The sequence below is a fragment of the Canis aureus genome, chromosome 36, assembly GCF_053574225.1.
Source record: "Canis aureus isolate CA01 chromosome 36, VMU_Caureus_v.1.0, whole genome shotgun sequence".
NCBI lineage: Eukaryota > Metazoa > Chordata > Mammalia > Carnivora > Canidae > Canis > Canis aureus.
The window spans coordinates 4,585,309-4,595,952 of record NC_135646.1 but is presented as its reverse complement, the minus strand read 5'-3'; positions in this window follow the sequence as shown (position 1 = coordinate 4,595,952).

The window sequence follows — 10,644 nt, the reverse complement described above, 5'->3', positions numbered from 1 at the left end:
ATGAACTCTAAAAGGAGAGGTTTATTTATTTGTTTGCTTATCAGGGGATCTATTTTTGGCATAATCAATTCTTTAGGGTTAAGCTAGAAATTGTAGGCTCATCCACATTACTTTCCTCTTTAAAAAATTTTTATTTTTATCATCTGAAAAGGAACAAATAGGGAAATTAGGTAATGGTAAGATGCATGGTTGGGTATAGTTTGATGTTCTCCTGACCAGAGGAAGATGTAGAATGAGGATATTGGCAGATAAGTTGGCTTTCGGGCTGCCCTGCCAGTCATTGTGTCTATGCTTCTAAGAGAAGAGTCCTACCACCAGGTCCTAGTCCTTTTGTTGATTGTGTGTTCTGGTCATGTTGAGGCATGAGGCAGACAGGTAGCTTCAGACCAATACAGGGGAGATAGCTGCTGATGTTTGTGTTGTGAGGAGATGGTCCTGAGGCAGTCAGTCTCTGCCAGGTTCTGTCTCGGTGCCAGGCCACAGAGGCTCAGGGAAGGTCTAGAGGAGGGCTTCTCTCTTCTCATGCACGAATAAGGGCAACTCACTGCTTACTTCTCCTGAGCTTGAAAGAGGGAACTGATATTCAATTTTGGAAACATAATCTAGGACCAGGGTTTTCCCAGGGGCCACATCACTACAGGAGGTGGAGACGAGTGGACAAGGCAAATCTTCTCTCCAAAAGTATTCGTCCAACTGCCAGTCTTTCCACCATTAGACATACATTCCTTCAACTCTTCCCACTTTTCCAGCTTCAAGAGACTTCTAATAAAATGCAACTATTTTCCAAAGAGTTGATATTTTAAATCTGTGTCTGTCCAATTGCCATGTGTGGTAATATCAACCAAAATGGACAAGGCCAGTGGCTCCTGGGTGCTCAGTCTGTTAAGTGTCCGACTCTTATTTCAGCTCAGGCCATGACCTCAGGGTTAAAGATGGAGCCCTGTGATGGGCTCCACCTTGGGCGTTGAGCCTGCTTAAGATTTTATCTCTCTCTCTGCCCCTCCCCACCAACCCCTCTGGTCTCTCTCTCTCAAAAGAAGTAAAAAGAAATGGAGAAGCCTATATAATTATAGCCCCAGAACTTGCCCCAGAAACCTTGTAAGAAATGCACAATATTCCTTTCAAATTAAAATTAACTCAGACATGGTATGACATGGCATGAGTGCCTAGGATCCATCTTGGTTGAGCTCAGGACACAAGGGGTCAGGGTCAGTCTCCTCTGCACTGAGGAGTGTGCATTGTGAGACTTATGTCATTAGGAGCTATTATGTATCAAATTAGTCCTCAACTGAGAGCAGGGCTTTGTGGAACTTTCCACAGACCTTAGCGCCAGTGAGGGTGTCAGGCTGGGTTGCCCAAGTGGGAGGAGGCGAGGCAATGATTCTTCCTTTTCCTTTCTTTGGCCATCTGTGGTAAATTTCCAGGCTTTCTTTGGGCTAGTCCAGATTAGGAACACGTGTTGGTTTTCAAAAAATCCAGTTACCTAGTGTTAACTATTTGAACACATATATGGACAATTTGCCTTTTTGGGTGGCTCATTACCTTGCTTTCTGTCTTCTCCCTTTAGAATTTCAAAATCCATTGTCTGACCACAGGCCTCCCTCACGAGTCCCTTCTTGTGTGCTTGGACTAGGTGGCAACTACCTGGGTGGCTGACCTGGGCCCATTAATTCTGATATTTTGACACCTCATTGATGCTGATTATGCTAATTGTAGGTACGGCTACAGCCTTGGTTCTGTTTGTTCCATTTTGCTTTTTCAGCCGAAACCTCAGGGGAACTGATTTTGTCATGTGGCTCATTTCCATTTTTCATTGCTTTTCGTTACTTCTGTGGTAGACGTAGTGGTAGGCTGAAAAAACATGTATTACTATTTTTAACACAATCTAGGAAAATCCAGAAGAAGAGAAGTGAGTATAATTTTATCTGAAACCTATATCATTCTTCACTTTCTCCTATGGCATTTACTTATTTATTTATTTATTTTTTTTTTTAAAAACAAAGCCTCTGGAGAGTCTTAAAAAAATGCCAAAACAAAACAGAAATGCCACACCTGCTCAAATATTCTTGAGCAAATGGTGTGAAAAGAAAGTGAAGCAGTCACTGGCTCTAACAGATTTCCATACCTACCTAGATACCGTAGCCACTTGGCTACAAATATGACTATGGGGTGGAGAAGACTTGGGAGACTTGGATTGAAAAACAGCAACAATCAACACACTGAAACAACTTGAGTGGTTGGTGAGATGGAAGCTAGAAGATTCTGGAATGGGAATTGGGGGCTGTGATGAAATAAGGCAGAGCCATAATGGGCAGAAGCTCCCAGCTTTTAGGAGTTTTCAAGTTACTCTTCTGTAATGTGGATGGGGGTACGTAATGTGGGCTGCTGACACCCGGAGGGGTGACTAGAGGTGCTGTGGCAGGGACAGCAGGTGGTCTGCCTAAGTGCTGAGTGTTTTGTGGGGGGTGTCTCATGTCCATTGGGGTAAACAGACATGGTGGAAAAATGGTCCCAGAAGGGAGGCCTGGAGGTCAAAGAGAGGCCTTGAATGCCACACCAACTTTACAGTGGTCCCCACATTCTGGTGACACCTATGTCAGTTGGGGTCCTGGCACATTCATGTTAGGATTAATTTGAGGAGAGTGTAATAAAAAGGATTATTTATGGAGGGGTAAGCAGAGTATAGAAAAAACATTAAGGGTTAGTGCAGTCCCACTGGGGTTAGTAAGAGAGGCTTGGTCATCATCTGCAGGCCTGACAATGCAATGGAGGGTGTGGTTACCCAGAGGTGGCCAGGGCTGTGTGGTGACAGTGCCTGTCAGGAGTGAAGAACTTTGTGGTGATCGGGGAGGAGCTGGGAATAGATACTTGCTCCCTTTCCTGCCTCTCAATTTCTACCACGGCTGCCAGTATCGGTCAGGGTCCTCTAGAGAAACAGAACCAACAGGATTTGTATGCACACACACACACACACACACACACACACACACACACACACAATGATTTAAGGTATTGGCTCACGCGATTTGGCAAGCCCCAAATCCTGATGGGGCAAGCCAGCACGCTGGGAATACAGGGAACAGTCACAGTGCAATTCCAAGGGTTGTCTGCCAATAGTACTGATTCTCTCTGGAGGGAGGGGAGTCTCCGTCCTAGCCAGGCCTTCAACTGATGGCGTGAGGCCCACCTATGCTCTGTAGGGTGAACCCCTTGGCTCAAAGTCCACCGATTTAAATGTTAATCTCATCTAAAAGAATATCCCATTTACAGAAATATCTAAAAATACTGTTTGACTGAATATCTAGTTACCATGGCCAGCCAAGTTGACACAGAGTTAACTGCCACGCTGACCATTGGTCAGTCTCAATCAGAAGTCAGAGGATGTGGGAGCCCGTTGATGCTGTGCAGATGGATTGGCCTCCTAGGCATAGAGTCTGGTAGAGGCTGGGCCTGGAGGGGGCAAGCCATTTACCCCAGTGTGATATGGAAGAAAATAAGGTCAGCATTTTGCTTTTACACTCTCCCTGCTCTGCTTGGATTGAGGCTGTAGGTCTTTCTGAACTCTAAGTGTTTCCAGAGACCCTGTATAATATAATACGTCCTCTTGGCTCCCAGAAAATGGATACAAGCATCAAGTAGAAGTGAAATCTCTTAAAATGCCGCTGGCTTTCTTGATGCTTTTACTTAGTTTTTTTTCCCCCCTTAAACTACAAGAATAGCAGTATAAGCCATGTGCAGTTTCAAAAAGCAAGCACCTGGACAGTCTGAAGAATCAGAAAACTTTAATATCAAGGTCTGTGTACCTATTTCACTCTCCTACTGCGCCCGCCCCCTCCACCCCGCACACCGGCTGTTCTGTATTTTCCAAGGATGGCACAGAAGGACGTTAGCTAGCTCCGGAGAGATTTAAGTTAGTTTCAATAAGGGAGCTTCATTACGGAGGCTGTGAAATCCCAGGAGGGGTTTCTCTGTTGAGTGGTTTTGAATTTGGGACTTATTGAAAAGTAAATACACTAGGGTCGAATTTACCTCAAAACAACACACGTGAAATGGAGACTTGATGAGTTATCTAGCTACCTGGGTCAGAAATGAATTTAAGAAATCTGTTAATTGCCTCAATTCTTCATTTCATTTTGTATGCTGTGATGTGTCTGTTGGGTTCTGAAATGGTGTCCTGCGGGAAGTGACAAGACTCTGAAAAGTGTTGTGTTGTCACCAATAGACAGCAGACAAAGCGTTGTCTCGGAGATCCTGTAAATGTCTATATTCAGGCTACCTAAGGGGTGGCTTCCAGAAGCAGAAAAGCCACGGCCACCAGTACTGTCTGGTAGGGGGATACAGACCACTCCGGATGAGTGGGAAAGAAATTGTCCTCTTTACCAGGCCAAGTCTCTTTCCCTTTCTGGGATCTTCCTCCCTGAAATGGGAGAAGACCCATGTCTCAGTACTGGAGTGGCACATATGAGCAAGCATCACTTCTGTCAGATAAAAGAGCTCAGACCACGTCTTTCTTGCATCTCACGTATGGCTGGGACATGGGTCTAAGAGAAACCCACTTTTATCCTGGCTACCGCGGACTGGGTGGGCAGACATGCTGCAGCCGCAGGTAGCCATGTCTGTGTTTGGCGCAAGGGAAATCAGATGGCTCTGAGGTACCTTGTGGAGAGTTTGCATAACCAAGCTACTTAATTGATTGGTGGAGATCTGGCCCAATCAAAGTGTCTTTTCTTCAGAGTGAATGCCGAGAAACCTGACAGGTTGCTTGAGCTTTGTCTCGCCCAAAGATGTTGAGTTGGATCTAAGTCTCCATGAGGTTGATGTATCCTCCAACCTGGGATGCAAAGTTGATGAGGCAACTTCTATGGCATCCCATTTTCCACACAGCCTTGCGATAAATCCTCATCATCCAAGGGAGTCTGAGTGTCTTTTCCTGTCTGCTTAACTAGCTTGACTGACCTAACCAGTCCAGTCTCTTTTTAGCTCTAACAGTGTTGCATTCTAATCCTACTGCAATGCCATAAATTGCCAGGGAGGCAGGATAGTGAAGGGGCTAAGTGAATGGGCTCTGCGGTCAGATGCCTAGATTCGGTTTAAGCTCTGCCACTGTTAGGTAGGGTACAGCTTCAGTTCCCTGATACAGAAACAAAATAACAGCACCTTCAACAAGCAAGATGGAAGTTTATTTCACATCCTCATAACATTGTGGGTTTAAATAGTTCAGGGCTGGTTAGGCAACCCTGTAATTTGAGGGATCCAGACTCCTCATTATTTTGCTTCACCATCTTTGGGTAGTTGCTCTCATTCTCATGTTTTAAGATGGCTCACCACATCTATTCTCCAGCCCGAAAAGAGAGAGAAAGGGAGAGGGTGTGGGGCACAGAAGGGAAATTGTTTTCATTACTTCTGCTACTGGCCAGAACTTAGTCACGTGGCAACATTCAGATGCAAAGGAGTTTGAGAAAGGTAGTCTGTATTCATGTTCTATTGCTGTGTAATAAATTATCACAAATGTGCTGGCTTAAACCAATTTATTACCTCACAGTTTCCGTGGGTCAGGGGTACTGGCGTGGGTTAGCTGAGTCCTCCAGTCAGGATCTCATTGGGCTGAGCTCAAAGTGTCAGCCAGGGCTGTGATCTCAGCTGAGACTCGGGGTACTTTGTCAAGCGCAGTGGTTCCTTGTGGTTATAGGACTGAGGTCCCACTTCCTGGCTGGTTGTCAGCTAGGGTCCATTCTCAACTCCTAGAAGCTACCTGATATTCCCTACCATGTGGCCCACTCTGCAGTATGGCTTCTCCAAGGCCAACAGGAGCATCTCTCTGACTTTGAATCTTTTGCTTCAGCAAAGGCCCTGTTCCTTTAAAGCACTCGTCAGATTAGGAAAGTCCCACTCAAGGTAAACTCTCTATTCCTTGACTCAGAGTCAACTGATTTAGAACCTTAAGTACATCTGTAAAATCCCTTTGTTATTGTCATGCAAGGTAACCTAATTGAAAGAGTCATCACTCACAGGTCCCACCCATACTCAAGAGGAGAGGATTATATAGGGCATGTCTATGGGGTGGGGGTGGGATCCTGGGGACCATCCTAGAATTTTGATTAGCACATCATCATTATTTGGGTGGTCATATAGCCAGGCAGTAGAAATCAATACACCTCTAATTTCTATAGTTCTGTGACTAGAGGAGAATGAGAAAAAAAGATATTGGGATTTACATAGTACTGTTTGCCATAGTAACTTACTAACTACGCTATATTGGTAAGTTACTTAATTTCTCTGTGCTTCAGCTTCTCTTATAAAACAGGGATAATAATAGTACCTCACTCCTTGGGTTGGTTGTTTTAAAGCTTAAATTAGATGGCATGTGGAACAGGGCCTGGCACATATTAACGCATTAATAGTTAGCAATTTTTTCCGTCTTTTTCTTTTTTGTGGTGATTCTTCTTCTTATTCAAAGTGAGGGATGAAACACAGAAATAAAACATGGGAAAAATTCAAGATCTTTCCAAAAATGTAGCCTTATCTTTAATGACTAATGAGTGCAAAAAGGACTTGTTGAAGTCTTTCCAGTTTTGAGCCTTTTTAGGAAGCTACTAGGACAAAGAGAAACTTGTGAAATATTCCCTGCACCTCAAGCTCACCGTTGTACAATAAATGACATCATGGAGCAGAGATGTACCCAGATTGCATCACATCCTATGAGGAGGAGCTGGTGTGGGTAAACCTTGGAACTCGATGTACATTCTTCCAGGGAAAGCAGAGTTGTATGATTTCTATGAACTTGAAAGTCAGTTGAGCCTAGTATGGATGTGAAATGTGTGTGTGTGCGTGTGTGTGCATGTGTGTGCATATGTGTGTGGTGTGCCTGCGTGTGAAATTAGGTACCTATTGATTAGACTTTCCTATCTGTTGAAGGGATGGGATATTTTGGAGAGCCATTGGAGGAAACAAAACAGTGAACTTATCATGTTGCTTGACTCAACAAGCTCTGGGATTTAGAAACTAAATCTGAGCCATTAGTGTGTGGCTTTACCTTTTTAATAGGAAAATGTTCCCCGTAGGTCAGGCAATGTTCATATTAGGTTGTTTAACACTTTCATATGCTTCTGAGATAACTAACTAGGAGTGTTCCTTAAATAACACAAAATACAAACAATTATTTCAGACATTTCAGAAATGAAGTGCTACCAGCTTCATTGTGCTCCTCCGCTCTGGCGAGTAATGAAAGACATATTCTTAATGCGAAACAAAAGAGGATTGTGAATATTAAAAAAGCAGGCCAGCCAGCTAGAGTTAAACCGTCGGGATAAGATATTAACTTAAACCACATGTGAAGTGCAGCTGTTTCTGTTGAAGCTTTCATCAGACTCAAGTGGAAAGATTGGTGGGTTTTAATATGTGGTTTCCAGCCAAGCCAATAGGAATCTGGGGAAAATGTGTGTGAAATCAGGGCTCTGCCAGGGGGGTCTGGGGCTCTGGGCTGGCTTTTCTTTCTGTTAACACAAACAGGGTAACCCAATGCTCAGGGCAAACCTGCTCTGGAGTGACCAGCCATCTATAGAGTTTTGGGATTCTTCATACTCCCTTTCAGGAGGACTGCATAGGTCCCGTGGTGTTGGGAGGAGGGATGAAGGAAGGATCTTCTTGAATCTGTTCTCTGCTTCTCCCTCTCAGAAACATCTAGATTTTATGCAGCCTCTAATAACTTAGAGTACCAAAGGGTGCCAACTCTATGCAAGCTAAACTTGCTAAGCAAAGTGGTGATATGTACGATGAGGTGTAGATCTGTCATATGAACATGAAAACACTAGAAATTAATAAAAGAATATCAAAGACATGAGATGAGTGCAAAACTAAGGATTAATTGTATGCCATTTCTTTACAACGACTGAATTAATTAACTGGCTTAAAAGCTGGCTACGATGCTGCCTATTTTGTCCGCCTGCTCTTGAGGTCTTAGGTTATTGCAGTGATCTGACATTACTCCTGGACTGACTACTGGGTGACCTTGGCCTTCCACCATGTGCCTCCAGCATCACAACACTACTTTCTGCTTCAGAGGCTTGTAACAGAAATAACCTTTATGGGGCCACAAATTCAGGAATTGAGGAAAATGAAAATATCCAAATTGTACTCAGTGATCTTAGTTGAAACACTACCAATTTCTATGCACTGATTCATGTGTTCAACTAACATTTATTAGGCAGCTACAAGATTCAAGGGACTTTGCAAAGTTCTCTGGGGATACAGAGATATGCAAGGAGGAAAGGATTTGACATTTATTGAGCACGTATTATGTACTAGGCATCATGTAGGCCCTTTGATTACATTTTTTCATTTAATTCCCCAAACTTAGAAATTACAAGACCTGATTGTTGCTCTCTAGAGCTTTCAAGTCTGGAATTAACTAGTAGATAAAAGATAGATCCAAATACCCATAAAATAAGGTAATTATAATCATATGCCAAAAGAGAGGTTTCAATGGGAGCTGAGAGACTGGAGTGATTACTCAGGGAATGAAAGAAAGTTTATTGGAGGGAATTGTGTTTGAATTGAATGTTGAAGGCTGGGTAGGATTTGGATTCACAGAGAGGTAAGACAAGGGATGATTCAGGTGAAGAAGAGAATAAGCAGGGGAGAGAAGAAGGGAATCAATATCCACGAGTCATACACTACCCAGCGGTCAAGTGAAAGTCACTTACAGTCGAATTTTATCTGATTATTGCTTCTTGGGTCCAGCATAGGTGTGGACTTTACAACATGGTGTTGCTTGAAAAATGCATGTCTTTAGACACTAGATACATATTCAGTGTGTTGAGATGCTTGAACCACCAGAGGCTGCTAAAATTAAGATCTGTTGAGGGGAGTGCAAGTTCTTACACCCATGTGCACAGAGTGGGGTGGCTGGCCAAGTGGCCAGGACTGTTTAACTTGTCATCTCTCTGTCTAGTTATGCCAGGGCTGGACTGTTGAATCTCAGAGTTAATTTTACATAGGATTTGACTCTGAAGATTGAGAGGGACCACAACACAGGGTCAAGTCCAACATAATTAAGCCATAGGTGAGTGTGTATGTGTGTGTGTGTGTGTGCATGCATACACACACATGTATAATGGTAGTGGGGGAAAGTAAGGTAGATAGGGCTAGGCAGGGTCAGAGAGGCAGGGGAAGGAGTTTGGATATATTTGGTGTAGGGTTTGGTGACAGTAAAGTATAAGAAAAGAGTTTAGGTAAGCTTGTTTCAATAAGCTGGAGCTTTTGGAGCGCCTGGGTGGCTCAGTTGGTTAGGCGTCTGACTCTTGATTTTGGCTCAGGTCACGATCACAGGGTTGTGAGATCAAACCCTGCATTGGGCTCCTCGCTGCAGGTGGAACCTGCTTGAGATTCTCTTTCCCTCTCTCTGCCCCTCCCCCCACTTGCACATACACATTCTCTAAAAAAAAAAAAAATAAAAAGAAAGAAAGAAAGAAAGAAAGAAAGAAAGAAAGAAAGAAAGAAAGAAAAAGACATTCCAAATTCCACCTTGCCACATTGCTAGAACTTGAATCAGAGGAGAAGGCAAGTGCCCTTTCTAATGCAGTCTCTGTTCCTGATGAGTCACCCTGCTTGAGGTTAAATTAATCAGGCCTCTAGGCACGAGGCACTAGAGAGACTACAAAGATGTTTGTGAGCCAGTTCCTCTCCTCGGGCAGTTTATAGGTCTATGATATGCTTGTGACAAGGAGACCAGTACCGTGTGGTGAGCCAGGTGCGTGCAAGCCTAAGGGATGGTCTGAGATGCTGTGTTGGTTTCCTAGGGCGGATATAACAAAGTACCACATGGGGTGGCTTAAAATGACAGAAATTTATTCTCCCAGTTTAGGAAACTAGAAGTCCGAAATCAAAGTGTCTGCAGGGCCATGCTTCCTCCTGCTGAAGGCTCTAAGGAAGAATCCTTCCTTGCCTCTGCTAGCTTCTGGTAGTTGCCCGAAATCCTTGATATTCTGGCTTGTGACATTGTAACTCCAGTCTCTGCCTTTGTCCTCACATGGTCTTCTTCCCTGTGTCTCCTTTGTGTTTTCACATCTCTGTATATAAGGACAGCCATCATCAGATCGAAGGCCCACCCTCAGCCAGTATGTTCTTCTCTTAGCTTGATTCTATCTGCCAAGTCCTTATTCCTGAGTAAAGTCATATTCACAGGTACCAAGGGTTAGGACTTCAGCATATTTCTTTGGGAGACATGATTCAACCCATAACAGCTATCAGTGTGTGAGCTGGCTGGAGGAAGGGAGAAGGAACCAGAACCATGGCTGTCAGGGATCACATCTCAAGGCACTGATGTATGGCACGTGGATGGAGAAGTGGAGGGAGATAGGGAAGAATGATGTAGCAGGAGCCACAGAGACTGGCATGTGTTAAATACATCAGAGGATAGTGAGGACACCAGCAGGTAGGAACAGAGGAGTTCCTGGACAGTGGTGGAGATTGAGGCCAGAGAGAGAAACAGGCCAAATGGTGGACCTGCCCAAGCATCATTAGAAGAATTGTCAGCTGGGTGGTGGGGCGGAGGATGTACAGTTGGTTGGGTGGCCCCTTTGGTTTTGGCTCATGGTGTTGGGTCATGGGATCAAGCCCTGCGTCAGGCTTTGTGCTCAGCACAGA